Below are 16947 nucleotides of genomic sequence, written 5' to 3' on the forward strand. Positions count from 1 at the left end.
GAGAAAATAGGAACAGACCAATCACAAGCACTGAAATTGAGACTGTGATTAAAAATCTTACAAAAAACAAAAGCCCAGGACCAGATGACTTCACAGGTGAACTCTATCAAACATTTAGAGAAGAGATAACACCTATCCTTCTCAAACTCTTCCAAAATTTAGCAGAGGGAGGAACACTTCCAAACTCATTCTGAGAGGCCACCATCACCCTGATACCAAAACAAGACAAAGATGCCACAAAGAAAGAAAACTACAGGTCAATATCACTGATGAACATAGATGCACATAATCCTCAACAAAATACTAGCAAACAGAATCTAATAGCACATTAAAAGGATCATACACCATGATCAAGTGGGATTTATCCCAGGAATGCAAAGATTCTTCAATATACACAAATCAATCAATGTGATAAACCATATTAACAAACTGAAGGATAAGAACCATATGATCATCTCAATAGATGCAGAAAAAGCTTTTGACAAAATTCAACACCCATTTATGATAAAAACTCTCCAGCAAGTGGGCTTAGAGGGAACCTACCTTAACATAATAAAGGCCATATATGACAAACCTACAGCTAACATCGTTCTCAATGGTGAAAAACTGAAACCATTTTCTCTAAGATCAGGAACAAGACAAGGTTGCCCACTCTCACCACTATTATTCAACATAGTTTTGGAAGTTTTAGCCACAGCAATCAGAGAAGAAAGAGAAATAAAAGGAATCCCAATTGGAAAAGAAGAAGTAAAGCTGTCACTGTTTGCAGATGACATAATACTATACATAGAGAATCCTAAAGATGCTACCAGAAAACTACTAGAGCTAATCAATGAATTTGGTAAAGTAGCAGGATACAAAACAAATTCACAGAAATCTCTTGCATTCCTATATACTAACGATGAAAAATCTGAAAGAGAAATTAAGGAAACACTCCCATTTACCACTGCAACAAAAAGAATAAAATACCTAGGAATAAACCTACCTAAGGAGACAAATGCTCTGTATGCAGAAAACTATAAGGCACTGATGAAAGAAATTAAAGTTGATACAAACAGTTGGAGAGATACACCATGTTCTTGGATTGGAAGAATCAACATTGTGAAAATGACTATACCACCCAAAGCAATCTACAGATTCAATGCAATCCCTGTCAAACTACCAATGGCATTTTTCATAGAACTAGATCAAAAAATTTCACAATTTGTATGGAAACATAAAAGACCCCGAATAGCCAAAGCAATCTTGAGAAAGCAAAATGGAGCTGGAGGAATCAGGCTCCCTGACTTCAGACTATACTACAAAGCTACAGTAATCAAGACAGTATGGTACTGGCACAAAAACAGAAATATACATCCATGGAACAGGGTAGAAAGCCCAGAGATAAACCCACGCACATACGGTCACCTTATCTTTGATAAAGGAGGCAGGAATATACAATGGAGAAATGAAAGCCTCTTCAGTAAGTGGTGCTGGGAAAACTGGACAGCTACATGTAAAAGAATGAAATTAGAACACTCCCTAACACCATACACAAAAATAAACTCAAAATGGATTAAAGACCTAAATGTAAGGCCAGACACTATAAAACTCTTAGAGGAAAACATAGGCAGAACACTCTATGACATAAATCACAGCAAGATCCTTTTTGACCCACCTCCTAGAGAAATGGAAATAAAAACAAATGGGACCTAATGAAACTTCAAAGCTTTTGCACAGCAAAGGAAACCATAAACAAGAGGAAAAGACAACCCTCAGAATGGGAGAAAATAGTTGCAGACGAAGCAAATGACAAGGGATTAATCTCCAAAATATACAAACAGCTCATGCAGCTCAATATCAAAAAACAAACAAACCAATCCAAAAATGGACAGAAGATCTAAATAGACATTTCTCCAAAGAAGATATACAGATTGCCAACAAACACATGAAAGAATGCTCAACATCACTAATCATTAGAGCAATGCAAATCAAAACTGCAATGAGGTATCATCACCTCACACTGGTCAGAATGACCATCATTAAAAAATCTGCAAACAATAAATGCTAGAGAGGGTGTGGAGACAAGGGAACCCTCTTGCACTGTTGCTGGGAATGTAAATTGATACAGCCACTATGGAGAACAGTATGGAGGTTCCTTAAAAAACTAAAAATAGAACTACCATACGACCCAGCAACCCCACTACTGGGCATATATCCTGAGAAAACCATAATTCAAAAAGAGTCATGTACCATAGTGTTCATTGCAGCACTATTTACAATAGCCAGGACATGGAAGCAACCCAAGTGTCCATCAGCAGATGAATGGATAAAGAGGATGTGGCACATATATACAATGGAATATTACTCAGCCATAAAAAGGAATGAAATTGAGTTATTTGTAGTGAGGTGGATGGACCTAGAGAAGTAAGTCAGAGAAAAACAAATACCATATGCTAACACACATATATGGAATCTAAAAGAAAAAATAAAGGTTCTGATGAACCTAGGGGCAGGACAGGAATAAAGACACAGATGTAGAGAATGGACTTGAGGACATGGGGGGTGGGGGGAAGGGTAAGCTGGGACAAAGTGAGAGAGTGGCATGGACATATATACACTACCAAATGTAAAATAGATAGCTAGTGGGAAACAGCTGCATTGCACGGGGAATCAGCTGGGTGCTTTGTGACCACCTAGAGGTGTGGGATAGTGAGGGTGGGAGGGAAGTGCAAGAGGGAGGGGATATGGGGATATATGTATACATATAGCTGATTGACTTTGTTATACAGCAGAAACTAGCACAACATTGTAAAGCAATTATACTCCAAGAAAAATGTTAAAAGAGATAAAAGTTAAAAAAATAAAAACTTCAGTAACTTCAACTGTGGAGTTAAGGTTTTTCATGAGTAGTGAAACATCTGCTGTGAGTCTAGGGAGCTAGCTGGCCAGGAGTTCCAGGGTCTGCCAGGACCATCTTGGTGGTAGTGGTTCACGATAGCTTACACATCATTGGGGAGCATTCTGTGTCCTGTGCCCGGCTAGCACTTCCAGGACTCTGTCAGTGATTGTAGAAATTTCCAGGTTTGTTGGCAGAAATCTACAGTCCTCCTCCCAGCTCTCTGATCTGGGGTTGCCTGCCCTCTTCTCATCCGGACTTGCTTGCTCTTCCTAGCATATCATTCCCCCACTCCTCCTAGGAATTTATTATGATCAACCTATCCTTGTGGGAGGATGGGGGCTGGATGGAGGACTGGAGTTCATGGTAGTCATGTTATAGCTGAATTAGGACATCAGAGGGCGTGGGTGAGGACTGCTCCCAGGCCCCAGCAATCGGTGTTCAGTCTTTGGACTGATATCTTCATTGTTTGGATTTATATTATGTTAGGGAAATTTATCGATATTGACATTTACGAACACTGTTTAATCGTACATACATACACAGTAAAACAAACAAAGAAAAAACGAAAACTGTAGCTTGGTTTGGTCAAGGTCACGTGTACACAGTTACTGAAGTTTTTTGCATGGGTCACATGGTTGTCTGCATAAAATAAATTACAGATTGCACTCTCTTTGACTATGTTAAGTTCCTACCATTTATTATTATTTTTTTATTTTTTAAAAAAATTAATTTAATTATTATTTTTGGCTGCATTGGGTCTTCGTTGCTGCACGCGGGCTTTCTCTAGTTGTGGTGAGCAGGGGCTACTCTTCGTTGTGGTGCACGGGCTTCTCATTACGGTGTCTTCTCTTGTTATGGAGCATGGGCTCTAGGTGTGCAGGCTTCAGTAGTTGTGCATGCAGGCTCAGTAGCTGTGGCTTGCAGGCTCTAGAGCACAGGCTCAGTAGTTGTGGCGCACGGGCTTAGCTGCTCCGCGGCATGTGGGATCTTCCTGGGCCAGGGCTCGAACCTGTGTCCCCTGCATTGGCTGGTGGATTCCCAACCAATGCGTCACCAGGGAAGCCCTCCTAGCATTTATTTATCTTCATAAATATTTTGCCACAGAAATTTTGATGAGGTGGTTGAGAATGGATGCTCAGCTGTGGACCAAACACGTGATGCCCTGGAAGTCCAACTGGGGCCCCTTAAATGTGGAGGAAGAGCTGGGGTGAAGCCAATGGGTAGGCCCAAGGCTTCTGTAGAAGAGTAAGAATCACCCCTATTGTCTTGGGCGCCAAAAATGACCACGGTGAGCATGGGTTCACTCGAAGCCCACAGAAGCAAAGATCCTGAAGTGAACAAAGTCTCTTGAGTTGTAAACCCTAAGATCAGTAAATCAGAACTAACACCAGAGAGAGCAATCCCGTGAAGATGCAGTAGTATCGTTACAGCCAGGACTATGCAGGATTTGAGAAACGCTTACCCAGTAAAATGAGGCACTGTGGATTTTTGATGATCTTGATTAATATACTTTTGGTGTCAGGAGTGACACAAAGATTTTGCTAAAGTAACAGGGAGATGACTGAAACTGTGGAGACTACACATATGAAAACAGAAAGTGTAAAAATGGAGGCATTCAGATTTTCTTCCTAATGCCACCTACTGCTTACAAAAACTGTCATCTTTTATTTCCTTAAGTGTTAGTCATGATCCTAAAAGCATTACTGGAAAATGCCCACTGCCTGCATAGCTGCAGGATCCATAGGGCAGGAAAATAGAAACATAAGTGGTTGTTCTTTTTATTAGAATTGATTTCAGAAAATTGTATTAACCTCTACTCCAAAATGTGGCCTTTATCTATTTCTAAATCTGCCACTTATGGTTGGGGTTTGACCTTGGTCTGGCGTCCTTTTTTACCACATGAGTGCAGGAAAAGGGATTGTGGGAGACACGCAGTCTAAGTAAAGGACATTTGAAGAAGCAAACCTGGCATTCAGATATTTAGATGAAGCACAATTTAATCAAAATTAGTCATGCAGATATGCTATCATTTTTGCTAATGATATTCTGAGGAATGCAGAGTAAACTTATTTTACCCACATCTTGACTGAGAAATGAAGACATTAGCAGGAAGTTACGAGACGCAGGCAGCATTAAAAGCAAATGAATTTTTGATTTTTCTTTGTTATAGTTCTGTTGTTTTTAAAAGAGCAGTGCTTTTCAAATCATAACATTAATCCAAAGAAGTGTAATTCTGCATGGTTAATGGGGACTGACTCAGCCATTTCTCTTTTCCAGTGTTTATAGTTATTGTTTGTGAAATTACTTTTGAAGCTGAGCCCTTTCTAAAATGCCCCATGTAATTCATTGTACCATAGATTCAGGTGGTAAATATCCATCCCTTACTGTTTTGAGTAGAACCAAGCGAAATGTGGTCGACTTTTTTGTTATTTCGAGCATTTTAAGGAATGCTTTGAGTTTGTGTGAGATCTTATAGCGTGTGCGTTCAATCACTCAAAGTCTTGGGTTTGGCTCCTTAGAAACAGGTACTGAGCTGAGGACTCGTGGGCAAGTGAGCTGGGCTCCCATCCTCCCGTATCAGTCAGTCATTGGCTGTGGGCTGCCCAGGGGAGACGTAAATGCCCAGGCACTCAGATCCTCTGCATGAGGTGACAGCTCTGGTAGCCCCAGAGCAGTGCTCTGAATATTAGTTAGAGGCGTGGGGCTACTGGAATCAAAAGCACATAAAGGGATGCCCAGAAACAATACAGGAGTAAAAAGGATATGATCAGGAAGGAGCACCAACAGTGTCCACTGCACTCAACTCATATTTATTGAGCACCTGCTTTGTGCTAATACTGTTCAAAGCTCTGAGGATTCAGTGGAGTATAAGACCATGGGGCTTCTGCGCCAGTGGGGGAGACAGATAATATGATAAGTATGTAATAATGTGGATAATATAATAGTAACCACATGATTCATGTTATGAAGAATATAAAGCAGGGCAAGGGAATAGACAATGATTAGGGGTGCTAGATTAGATATGGTAGTCAGGGTAAGTTAAATAAACACATTATATACAAAATGTACTTGAGTTTCCATGGGGCTATCCTTCGGGAAGTACTGGCATTGTGTATTGTTTCTAGCTAGCCCTGGGAACTTCTTTCACACGGAGCTGAGAGAAGGGAAGTGAGCCTCCTATTTGAATAAAACTATCACAATAGGTATTCTTGACATGGGAACAGTAAACATAAAAGAACTTTAAATTTTTTCTCCTTTACATTTATTTCTAAATTCTGAAGTCAAATATTTGGGAAAACAAAGCCAGTTTACTTTTTCCTTTGCATGTTAAGAATTCGGATAATGTACATTGGTAAGCATCTCAATTCTGATTAAGAACTTAAAAAAAATATCTAAGTTGTTTGGGGGAGAATGAGTGAAAAAGGAGGAAAACACAGTCATTTGGCTTAGAACATAAAACGACCTGATGTTTAAAATGGAAGACCCTGGACAATCTAAATGACACAGTAGACTTTTGAAAGAAAGATATGTGATGAGGTCACAGTGTTGCAGAGGTGACAATCAAGGTCAAATACTGGATCTTCTGTTTCAGAGGTGACTGGACTCTTGGTCACTGACTCAAATTAAAACTCACAAGTGACTGCCAAGCTGTTAATGTCTGAGGTTATGTTTGTAGGAGATCTCACTGGGGAGTGCCATTTTAGAAATTCTTTCCCCTGATTATTGCATCTGAGGCAACGTCTGGTAACCTCATTTTACTGTCTCACCACCCCCCTAATTTTTCTTTGGTCTTTTGGGCCAAAGGGATAGGCAAGAGGTGATGGTGGAAGGGGCCAAATAGGAATTTGCTAGAAGAAACAGAATAGTTTTCTTTCTTACTTATTCTCCATGATAAGTATTTCAGGGCTCTTCTAGTAGGAAATAGAAAAGATAGGACATAAATTATAATGGCCATACGGTGTAATTTTTAGTAGGTAAAGCTTCCCAGCTTTGTTTTTTTAGTAAAATCATATACGATGTTAAGAAATTAAACAAATGTGGATTTTGAAGCTTTATCAATGAACATTAATATTATTAAAATGCCAAACTTTATTATAATTTAAAAATTAAATAGCAATTAATTAATTTAAATAATTTACTGTAACAATATTGAAACGAGTTGTATGACAACGCCCTTCAGGCACCTATTTTAAAAGCAAAAAAGTACTATTAATGGACAATAATGTATATTACATCAAAGGGGATCAGATATTTCCCTCCTTTGGTTATCCTAATTATAAAGGAAATCACCTGGGGACTGTGACATTGGAATAAATCAAGAGCCATTTATCACTCGACAGTATTTATTGATCACCTACTGATCTAGGTGCTGGAGCTACAAGGGTGAAGACCACAGATGAATCCTGCCCTCGTGAAGCTTACATTCCAAAGGCAGGATACACACACGCACGTATACACACATTATGACAAGTGTTGTCAAGAAAAGAAATGGAGCAATGGGATAGAGTAAGGGTTGGCAAACTTCTTCTGTAAAAGGCCAGATAATAAGTATTTTAGGCTTGTAGGTTATACGATCTCTGTCTCAACTACTCAACTCTGCAGCTGCGGTGGGAAAGCAACCACATATAATATGTGAATGAATGGGCATGGCTGTGTTCCAATAAAACTTTATTTACAAAAACAACAACAGGTGAACAGGTAGTGGGCCGGATTTGGCCTGAGGGATGTAGTTTAATGACTCCTGGGGTAGAGCGGCACTTGGAGTGGGGGACGGTGACTTCAGACCGGGGCGGTTAGGGAAGACTTCCTCTGAGGTGAAGCATTTGCGATGACAGTAGGGTGATGAGGAGCCGGCCAGGTGAAGCTTGGGGGAAGGGCATCCCAAGCAGAGGCAATAGCTAGGTCAAAGGTCCGTGGCAGGAACACGCGTGGTCCCCTTGATGTGGGTGTCTGTCTCATTCTTGCTGTGTGATTTTGGACAAGCCACTGAATTCCTCCAGCCCTTTTCTCACGAATAGAAATGAAGATAATAATACTCTGCTTGTAGGCTTTTTGTGAAGTAGTGTGTGTGCGTGAAAGCGTTTTCTGGGCAAATATTAGGTAATATTGTTAACAACTGAGATTTAGAAAAATAGGTGTGAATAAACTTTATATATGTTTAACAAATAGTTGTTGAATTACTTTTTGTTTGTAACTCAGAAGCAAAAAAATATTGTGAGACTCACAGACCTCAAAGTTTTTATTTTATTTTATTTTCGGCTGCGTGGCTCATGGGATCTTAGTTGCCTGACCAGCGACTGAACCCTTGCCCTTGGCAGTGAGAGCGTGGAATCTTAACCACTGGACTGCCAGGGAATTCCCTCAAAGTTTTATTTCTGTGAAAGCCTCCTGGGCAGCTGATGAGCCAGCAGTCTCACAAAACTGGGCCTCAGAATTCCTTCCTCATGCTGTCGAAGGACTGGGAGCATCGTGGCCTGTAAGTCCGTTCATGACCTGCTCTGTGTGTCATTAATTTGTCTCCCCATGCGTTACCCCAGGTGTATGTCACCACACTCCTCTGGTGTCGCCATACTGTGAACCCTTCTCTGCCCCACCCCGATCCTTTAAGCATGTGGGGAGACCAGTGGGAGGAGGGAAAAGGGTACCTGGGGAATAATATTGTCCAGCACTTAACATCATCAATGTAGGAACTAGCCGAAGAGACCACTGCCTCGCTTTACATGAGATAAGAGCTGGGCAGAATGAGAGCAATCCCACAACAGAGGCTTGTCTCAAAGCTTTTCTTTTCTTTTCGTTTTTAAATTTTATTGAAGTATAGTTGACTTACAATGTTGTGATAATTTCTGCTGTAGAGCAAAAGTGATTCAGTTATACATATATATATTCTTTTTCATATTCTTTTCCATTATGGTTTATTACAGGATATTGAATATAGTTCCCTGTGCTATACAGTAGGACTTTGTTGTTTATCCATTCTATATATAATAGTTAGCATCTGCTAATCCCAAACTTCCAATCCTTCCCTCCCCTTGCCCCTTGGCAACTGCAAATCTATTCTCTATGTCTGTGAGTCTGTTTCTTCTGTTTTGTAGATAGGCACATTTGGGTCATATTTTAGATTCCACGTATAAGTGATATCATATGGTATTTGTCTTTCTCTTCTGACTTACTTCACTTAGTGTAATAATCTCTAGGTCCATCCATGTTGCTGCAAATGGCATTATTCCATTCTTTTTTATGACTGAGTGGAGTTCTATTGTATATATGTACCACATCTTCTTTATCCATTCATCTGTTGATGGACATTTAGGTTGCTTTCATGTTTTGGCTATTGTAAATAGTGCTGCTATGAACATTGCGTGTATCTCAAAGCTTTTCTTTTTAACTAGGGAAGTGTCCATCAAGAACGTGGGACTGAGAAAGAAACTAGTTTCTCTTCCGTGTAGTAATGTGACTTCCTGACTCTGTGGAAGGAAAAATGATTAGTAAATATTTTTTTCCTCGTTGTGGGTTTAGGCTGTTTGTGAGCAATCACGTTTGTCCCTGAAGGATGTATGGATGGACTTGGTGTAATGGGTCCGTCTTTGAACTAGTAGGTGTTAGTAAACAGGTGAGTGCCCTCGCCTCACCCTTGTGGGGAGCCCTCAACAGGAGAGTGAGTGGGGGGACTGTGCTCACCCTGGACACCCCTCCCCTTCCAATCCCTAGTCGTCTAGAGGAACATGGAGACGTCAGTGTCTAATTGTAGATTGTCTTACTGAAGACCCTGCTGAAAGGCCCGGATGTCGGATGTGCTCTAGTAGGGGGAGGGGGTTGGATTCTGGGGTGAAAATGAATCCCTCTAGGTGAGGGGCACAATTTTCCAGAAGGGGTGATTTTCATTCTGAAAACTAGAGGCAAGAGTCTCTTTGAGGGAGATGCTTAGACATGGGGGCATTGGATTCAAGACGTGATCAGATTGGGCCTGAGCCCAAGCAGAACCCTGTTGTGAAGAGTTAACATCTTAGGTTCCCATTGCCTTTGGACTCTGAAGAAAGTCACATCTAGCACTGAGCTTAACCTTTCCCCGCCTACACTCCCTTTAAAATTACCTTGACCCTTCAGTAAAGAAGTTGTCCCAAACAGGCTGGTGTCGGTGCACTGCGGGAGCTGGATTTCAGGGTCAAGGCAGCAAAAGGGAGGGTCTGTGCTGTGTCTGTGGGACCATGAGTGGGGTCTTCAGTGGAGAGAGGGGCACCAAGGCCGTCAGCCCAAAGAGGAAACTCTTTGTCTCAGGAGCTTCCCAACTCTTCACCCTTCTGTCAAGATGTTGCGGGAGCTCGGAAGGTAGGATGGGAAAATTTCAAGTGTAAAGTATAATTTATTGATAACAAGATTACTTGATTTTTTTTTTTTTTGGCTGTACTGTGTGGCATGTGGGATCTTAGTTTCCTGACCAGGGATTGAACCCACGTCCCCTGCATTGGAAGCATGGAGTCTTAACTACTGAACCACCAGGGAAGTCCCAAGATCACTTGAATTTTAATTTATGATTAATACCTTAAGCTGGAAGACTATAATTCTGGTGACATTCAGACATTAGCCAAGATGTTAGGCAAAAAAGGTTGTATACAGGGGTAAGAAACTTGATTGCACTATTGGAGTCATATCCCCTGGGCCATTATTCACTGCATCTATAATGAGGCCAGTGTTGGCAGAGGGCAATGGCAGAATTTACTACCTGAAACCCAGAAAGGCAAAGATGGCTGCATCATTGGCCCACATGGTGGACAGCCAGAGAATGTGCACGTGGTGAATAGTGTATTTCTGCCTGTGCTCCCAAAGGAGGGCCTTTTCCTTGGAGTAGATCTCCAAAGAGCACATGAATACATTTAACGGGATAAGATGCAATCAGAGATGATTAGAAGCATCGGTGATGCAGATTACTAGACAGATCAACAACAAGAAAGTATTTTCTCTAAAATATGTGGATGTTTCTACCTTGACAGCCACGGTATCTATTTCAGTCTGCTAATGGATTTGATATGCAGTCCACACACTATACAGCCTTATTTTGAAAACCACAGTCGCTGCAGTCAGTCATTACAAACACTCCCTTGCATATGTCTTCCACTTCATACTACCTGCTTGGCAAAACCACAGTCCTGAATCAATCCAACTCTGCCCTGCACCTGTGCAGCTAAATGTGGGAGCTGAATAACACACCATCACCTGGATGTTAATTGAATTAATGACCATTAACCTCAAGTGGGCCTTTAATGCCACACTTCTCCATCTATTCTTCCACTCTCCTGGGTGAGTTTTCTCCTCTGTCCCACCACCCCTCCCATCCTTGTCCTCCTCTTCTTTCTTCTCCTTCTTGTTAAATTGAGGGATAACTTAGGCTCAGTGAAATGCACAGATTATAAGTTTGATGATTTTGACAAACGCATGCCTTGTGTCACCCACATAGCCATCAAGATATAGAATACTACCATCACCCCCAGAAATTTCCCTTAAGTCCCTTCCCAGTCCATTCCTGTACCACCACCCCCAGAGGCGACCACAGTTCTGAGTAACTATTTCACACTTTCCCTTTTTGAGTAACTATTTCACACTTTTCCTTTCTCCTCAAATATCCAACTCTTCTTCCCCATTTTTACTCTCAGTTTATGATCTTGTTTCCTACTTCATAGAGAAAATGAAAGCAACAAAAAGAGAATTTTAATACGCCTGCCTCCACTTCTTCGCATCCACCGGCATCGCATCTGCATCCTTCCTGTGTCTGCCTGGATGGACCATCTCTGCTCCATCCTCTCTCAGGTAGTCAAGAACAGCCCTGCAGCAATTCTTTCCTCTTTCTCTTATCAAACTTCTCACATACCCCTGGATCCATTCCCACCAGCATTTATTTCTATGCTATCATATATCCCATCCTAAAAGGGAAATAAAACAACCCCCCTTGACCCCATCACCCCTACTAGCCCCTGTTTCTTTGCTCATATTAGCAAAAATCAAAGCGTAGTTTATACTCTGGCTTTAATTCTTCCCTATTCTCTCGCAAATACTTTCTATTCAGACTTCACTCCTGCCACCCCATGGAAACTGCTCTTCTCAAGGTCACCAAAGGCCCTCCACACTGTAAAATCCAATAGTAAAATTCTCAGTCTTTGATAGGAGTTGACAAGATTGGCCCATCTTTTCTCTGTTGATAAAATGTCTTCGTCTGGTCTTCGCAACACTTCCTTGGATTTCCTCACTGCTCAGTTGTTCTGAGGCTCAGTTTGGTCTGCTGGTTCCTTGTCTTCTTCCTAAACTCTTGATGTTGGCATGCCTCAGGCTCAGCCCTGTCGATGTACTTTTAGTGATTGCGTTGGACTTGTGGCTTTAAATACCACCATATGATGATGTTTTCCAAATTTTTGCCTCCAGTCCAGATGTCTGACCTGAAATCCACACCTGTGTTATCCAGTCTCCCACTTGACACCTCTACTTGGATGTCTGATGGAGAGCTTGCCCCAAACTGAACTCCTGATCTTCTACTATAAACCATTTTACTTGTAGCTTTGCTGTTTGGGTTGATGGCTATCCATCATTGTGGTTGCTCAGACCAACATCTTCAAGTCATTCTTGACACTTTTCTTTCACTCGCACCCCACGTCCAATCCAGCAGGAAATTCTGTTGGCTCTCTATGGCCAATAGTATTACTTTTCACCCAATAATCCAGTTTCCCTTTTGGCTGTGCCCCTCCTTGCAGGATTAAATATCTCCACTTTGTTGAGTTTAGGAGTGGCCGTATGACTTGCTTTAACCCAATAAGTGTGGGTAGAATCAACGGATATCATTTCCAGAGGGTGCTCTAAGCGCCAGCAGGTGAAGGCCCACAATGGTCCAGACAGAGGCAGCTCTGCCAGACTGGACCCAGAGCCAAGTCACAGGGAGTAGAGCCACAGCCGACTCACACTGGGCGTGAAGTGTTGTAAGCTGCTGATTTGGGGGTGCCTTGTTAATGCCGCATAACTACTTCTTCTGACCAATACGCTCTCCCTTCTGTTTCTGGTGAATTTGAGGTTCTTGATGTCTTGTCGCAGAAGGAATTCAGTGAGAGACAAAGTGATAGGTAAGGCGTGGATTTATTTAGAGAGAAACACGTTCCACAGATTGCGGGCCATCTCAGTAGGCGAGAGGCCTTGGGAGAAACACAGCCCACAGACAGAGCATGGGCCAGCTCAGAAGGTGAGAGGCCCCAAAATATGGCATGGTTAGTTTTTTTTTTTTTTTTTTTTTTTTTAAGCAAGTGCTTTTAATTAATTTATTTTTTGGCTGTGTTGGGTCTTCGTTTCTGTGTGAGGGCTTCCTCTAGTTGTGGCGAGCGGGGGCCACTCTTCATCGCGATGCGCAGGCCTCTCACTGTCGCGGCCTCTCCCGTTGCGGAGCACAAGCTCCAGACGCGCAGGCTCAGTAGTTGTGGCTCACGGGCCCAGCTGCTCCGTGGCATGTGGGATCTTCCCGGACCAGGGCTCGAGCCCGTGTCCCCTGCATTGGCAGGCAGATTCTCAACCACTGCGCCACCAGGGAAGCCCGGCATGGTTAGTTTTTATGGACTGTGTAATTTCATAGGCTAATGAGTGGGAGGATTATTCCAATTATTTTGGGCAAGGGGCGGGGATTTCCAGGAATTGGGCCACTGCCCACTTTTTGACCTTTTATGGTTGGCCTCAGAACTGTCATGGCACTGGTGGGCGTGTCATTTAGCATGCTAATATATTACAGTGAGTGCATAATGAGGCTCAAGGTCCACTGGAAGTCAAATCTTCTGCCATCTTGGACCTAGCTGGTTCTAACCGGTTTTCGTCATGTCCTAGGGCTATGTCATTCTTTTAAAGGTTGTGCCCTGCTCCATTCCCTCCTGTTTCATTTCCACAAGCATCCTGACTGATCACTTCTACTACTACGCTGGTTCAAGCCATCGTCATCTCATGCCTGGGTTACTACAGTTGCCTCGTAACTGGTCTCCCTGCTTCTTTCCTCAGCCTCCTGTGGACCGTTCTCAATAAAGCAGCCAGGGAGATCCTGTTAAAACCTGATTCACTTCTCTGTTCAAAGCACTGCAATGGCTCTTCGTTCCACTTAGAGTAAGAGCCAGTCCATGAGGTCTAAGCCACCCAGCAGGATTGATAGGGCTTACCTCCCTCCTTATCCTCACATTCTCCCTCTTGCTCCCTTGTTTCCAATCCCACTGGCCTCCTCTCTGTTCCTCAGCACCGCAGGCAACTTCCCACCTTAGGGTTTCTCTACGAGCTCTTCCCTCTGTCAAGAATGCTCCTCCCCAGATATCCTCACACCTAACTTCCTTGCCTCCTTCACATTTTTGCTCAAATACCACCCTCTCAGTGTGGCCTGCCCTGACCCCCCTGTCGACAGTTGTACCCCTTTCCTCTGCCACCTTGGCATCTTTGACCCCCTGCTCTGTTTCCCCATAGCACTTACCACCTTTTAACATACTATATTATTTACTTTTTACATCATATTGAGTGTTTCTAGTTTCTTGCCGGCCTTCCCCATTTGAATGTAAATTTCACGAGGGCAGATCTTTCTCTGTGGCATTCACTGATTGTACTAGTTGACTATTTCAGTGATAGCACATGAAAGCATTGAATACTTAGGCAAATTAGAGAAAATATTCACTGTAGAAGGCAGTGAAGCTAGAAGGAGGAGATGGCTATGCAAATCAGCACCGTGGGAGCAGGGCCCATCCTCGCACAGCTCAGAGTGCCAGGAGATGGGGTGCTGGATGGGTAATCGGCTGTGGCAGTGGTTATATTTATGGCTCTTCTTGTTGGGAGCAAAACAAAGAATGCTTGCTTTACCACCCACATAGGACTTGGGTTTCTTATACTTCAGCTATCCCACTGTTGGTTACATAGGATGCTGGTTTTAGAGCCAAACTTGCTTATTATATAGCAGCTTCTCATGTATGAACACACAACCCATCCCCACTTTTCCTCTCCATCCATGGCCACGGATCCATAGAGGCTGAGACCTCCCATGATGGATAAACAACACAGCTCACCCATCTTTTGGACCAAGAATCTAGAATAATGCCTGGTATGTAGTAGTTGCTCAATAAATTTGTTGAATAAAGGAATTCAGGAGAACAGCCAAGTCCAGGAATAAATGAAGCATTTTCTTCAAGTAAACCCTGGCTCTTCAAGCAGGCTGCATACTAGCTCTGTCAGACAGGACTGGGTCATGATAATGAGGAGTGGAACCATTGTCTGACTGAGGCTTAACTGAAGGCTTATCTCCCAAGAAAACAGTCTAGAATGTTTGGGACCTTGGACAAAAGTTCAAGTGCAGTGTTACTTAAGGTCTTTAAATGACTAAAATGTTATAATTGTTGGCATACTAGTTAACTTGCAGTTAGTGGTTAAGAACATGGACTCTGGAGCCTGATTAGGTTCAAATTCCAATTCTGCCACTTACTAGCTGTGTGATCTTGGGCAAGTTACTTAACCTCTCTGTGACTCATTTTCCTCATTTGTGAAGTGGTGGCAATAATAATTCCTATCTCATAGGGCTGTTGTGAAGTTAAAGTGAATGCATGTAATGCATGTTTATGCCAGTCCGCAGCACATAGAAAGTAATACGTTTGCTCGTTTATTGTCAGTATTATGTATATTATCCCTACCTTCTCTTAGTCATCCACCTGTTTTGCTAAGTGGATTCTGAAAGCCAGCAAGAAGACACTGAGACCCCTAAAATGCTGTTGCCCAAACATCTGTCCTCTCCTCAGTGTACTTGGTCAAAGTTGTCCCATTAGTTTTATATTTGTTTAATTTTTGATAGGTGGGGCTAAACTGCAGAACAAGTTTTGTTCATTTAAAACAGCCTTTAGATTCCCTGCTCCCCTCAAGTCCCCCTTCTCAATCTGTGATAATATGCCAGGCTTCTCAGAAAAGAGGGGGAGATCCAAAGGAAAAGGAAGGCTGTTGACATAGCCCCCAGAAAGCGGGATCTTTTCAGGCGTGTGGAAAAGTGCATTGAAGAGGAAATGGGGATTACAGAGAAGTTTTCTTCTTAATGCTTTTATTTTCTAAAATATGCCCAATGAACATGTATATGTTAAAAGTTAGAATAAAATATCATCTTTTAGAACATAAAGAATTTTTAAAAATCCTGCCAAAATCTCTCATTAAACAGCTGAAAGATCTACTAAAAGAGGAACGGATCGCGTGGGTTGAAGGGCGGAGCTCAGTGGCTTTGGTAGGTCTTGGAACATGAGGGAGCCCAGGAGGGAAATAGGGGCGCAGCAGGAGTGAGAGGTAGGCTTTCCTACAAACCTCAAATCATTTGGAAGAGTGAAAAGAGAACCAGGACACCAAAAAGACTCTTAGCTGGCCAACCAACAATGTTTGCGCACCCACCGTATGCAAACTGCTACCCTAGATACTGTAGGAGAGATTCCAATGAATACGGCAGGGTTTCTATCTCCTGTTGCATCTAAACATGTACTTTAGAGGAGGAGAAGAGGATGCACAGCAAGTGCGTCATCCTCTTCTTTTGGAGGGAAGAAATCTTTTTAAATAATGATGCCAGTTCTTCTCAAAGTACCCTTTGCAGACCAAGCTCATCAGGGATATCAGGGCTGATTATGAAAATGCAGACTCTCAGGCCTCTCCATCCCTGATGAATCAGCATGTCTGGAGCCCAGAGCCAAGGGATCTGGCTCTTAATCAGGCACTTGGGGTGATTCTTATGCACAATTTAAAATGTTAGAACTCCCGCTGCTTTGTGGTAGCTACCAAATGAATTAAAAGAGAAATTACTTTTGAAGGAGGATGGGGATGGATAGTTTGATGGAGGAGAATTTTTTTTTAAACTAATTAATTAATTTATTTATTTTTGGTTGCATTGGGTCTTTGTTGCTGCACGCGGGCTTTCTCTAGTTGCAAAGAGCGGGGGCTACTCTTCATTGCGGTGCGCGGCTTCTCATTGCGGTGGCTTCACTTGTTGCAGAGCCCAGGCTTTAGGTGCACGGGCTTCAGTAGTCGCAGCACACAGACTCAGTAGTTGTGGCACGCAG

The sequence above is a fragment of the Balaenoptera physalus genome (genome assembly GCF_965194825.1).
Source record: "Balaenoptera physalus genome assembly, chromosome: 8".
NCBI classification, from domain to species: Eukaryota; Metazoa; Chordata; class Mammalia; order Artiodactyla; family Balaenopteridae; genus Balaenoptera; species Balaenoptera physalus.